General features: G+C 42.3%; 1 non-coding gene across 1 annotated transcript; it reads left to right on the top strand.

The window, feature by feature from the left end:
* Positions 1–403: 403 nt before the first annotated feature.
* On the top strand, positions 404–476 carry TRNAC-ACA (transfer RNA cysteine (anticodon ACA)). The gene has a single exon. It is a non-coding gene; the product is annotated as a tRNA-Cys (tRNA).
* Positions 477–2,517: the final 2,041 nt, after the last annotated feature.

Genomic DNA, 2,517 nt, shown 5'->3' with positions numbered 1-2,517 from the left:
TAACATGTTCTTTTTTCTCGGTGTTAGGATGGATAGTTGGGCGTGTTGATTAAGCATGATCTGAAGTGAAGGCGCTAAAATGACGGAGGACACAGTATCTGGCCTTCACAGTATCTGGAGAAACCGCATGGCTGTAAAGAATTGTGATATAAATGTGAGAACAGTAAACTCCTACTTTGCTGAAAATACGAATAAACTGCGGGAAGTGTTTCAGAAATTAGCGTATGACGATGAAATGTTGTGATTGATGGATTCCCTTGCGAAAATGAAAGTTTTCTAATCTCAAGCTCAAAGTGCAGCGGTGGGAAAGTGAATATTGTCAGATGGTGGCAGCAGTGTGGTATTAATGTATTTGGCGATTGTCTGTAAATGAAAAAAAAAATTAGAAAGACGAGGCCGTCCTGGGCCTGTGGCGCAACGGATAACGCGTCTGACTACAGATCAGAAGATTCCAGGTTCGAATACTGGCAGGCTCGTCAAATTATTTTGTCCTTTTTTTCCCTATTTTTTAAACATTGTAATCTAGGATACCGGACATATTTCGCAAAAACAAATAGTTGCACGTATTACAACAAACGAATGAGTAAGCAGTAATTTAAGAAATAAGCACATAGTTTTTAGCCATCAATACCAACTCGCACAAAACAACGGTTACTGAATGACCACATTAGTCGAGGTTTACACGGTTCCAACAGCGAACATGATTTTCGAACAGGGTACTTCAAAGTGTATCAGCGGCCCACAATATTAACCGTGGAGGGAGGGCTAACAGGCAGAAAGGCGGTCGAAGGTTGCACCCAGTATACAAGGTCAGCGGCCATGAAATTTTATGTGACGTCGGAGTGCATAGCACCGTAGCGCATTTAGCTCCATAGTGTGACCATAATGCATGGTCATTCACAGCGTGTCAGCATTTTAGCACTTTTATTTTCCAACTGCTCAAGATTTCAGCGAACAAGGGTATAAAACTTTCGTAATGCGAGTAAATGATGCACAACCCTAGTTAGTGCACATGCATTCCATGAAATAAATTAGGCATTGTTTGGGATATCGTTGGCCTTAGTGAGGGTACAAGAACTGCTGAGGCTTATACAGTGCTGACAAATGGCCACATCCTCTGCTATAGAGGACTACCAAATAAGAAGCAATACGGAGTAGGATTCCTAATCCATAAGGACATAGCGGGCAACGTTGACGAATTCTACAGCATTAATGAGAGGGTAGCAGTAGTCGTAATCAAACTTAATAAGAGGTATAAATTAAAGCTAGTGCAAGCCTACGCTTCAACGTCCAGTCACGACGATGATGAAGTAGATCAGTTTTATGAAGATGCTGAATTAGGAATGAGAAAAGTGCTAACTCAGTATACTGTAGTAATGGGCGACTTTACACTCTTAAAAAGGTTGCACCCTTTGGGGTGTATATTTGTCCCACAACAATAATCGTCATCTGCCTTGCTTGCGTTTCCTTTCCTGAAAACTCGGCGCTCGCTACTTTCCTGTCGAGAACGCTGCGTCACACTGATAAGGCGCATGCCGTTCGTGACCGGGAAGTACCGGGCTCGCAGCGTTAAAGAAAGGAAACGCGGGCAGCACGGATGACGATTATCGTTGTGGGACAAGATACGCCCCAAAGGGTGTAAATTTTTCTAAGAGTGTAATGCAAAAGTGGGGGAAAAACAGGCTGTTGAACAAACAATTGGCAACTACGGCGTCAATTTCAGGGACGCTAGAGGAGATATGCTGGTAGAATTCGCAGAAAGGAATAAGTTGTGAATAGTGAACACCTTTTTCAGGAATCGTAGCAACAGAAAGTAGACCTGGAAAAGCCTTAATGGTGAAACGAAGAAATGAAATTGATTTCATACATGCTGCCGATCTCAGCATAGTGCAGGATGTTGATTAAGTGTTAATCAGGGTAAAGTGCAGTGATCATATGTTAGTGAGGTATGCATTCACTTCGATTTGAAGAGACAAAAAGTAAAATTGGTCAAGAAGAAACAAGCCAACCTAGACGCAGTAAGGGGAATAGCAGACCGATTCAGGTTGGCACTTGCAAACAAATATGCAGCCTTAGAACAGAGAGATGAAGATGACATAGAGGCAATGAATGAAACCGTAACTAGGCTGGCGTCAGAGGCAGCAATTAAAGTGGGAGGTAAGGCACCAAGGCAACCAGTTCTCCCAAGTAACGAAATACCCAATAAAGAAACGACAAAGAATGAAAGGTTCCAACTCGAAAGATCAGATAGAATTCGCGGAACTGTCAAAACTAATCAACAAGGGGAAAATAAGGGATATTCGAAATTATAACGTGAGAAAGGCTGAGGAAGCAGTGAAAAATGGACGCTGCCTAAAATCAGTGAGGAGGAAAATAGGCATCGGACAAACCAAGATATATGCACTGAAAGATAAGCAGGGCAATATCATCACCAATCTCGAAGATATAGTAAAAGCAGCGGAAGAATTTTATACTGACCAGTACAGTACCCAGAGGAGCCACGGTACTTCCATTCAA

This window comes from Dermacentor albipictus, chromosome 1 (genome assembly GCF_038994185.2).
Source record: "Dermacentor albipictus isolate Rhodes 1998 colony chromosome 1, USDA_Dalb.pri_finalv2, whole genome shotgun sequence".
In the NCBI taxonomy this organism is placed as follows: Eukaryota; Metazoa; Arthropoda; class Arachnida; order Ixodida; family Ixodidae; genus Dermacentor; species Dermacentor albipictus.
The sequence above is the reverse complement of the archived record's forward strand: the minus strand, read 5'-3'. Positions and strand labels throughout refer to the sequence as shown.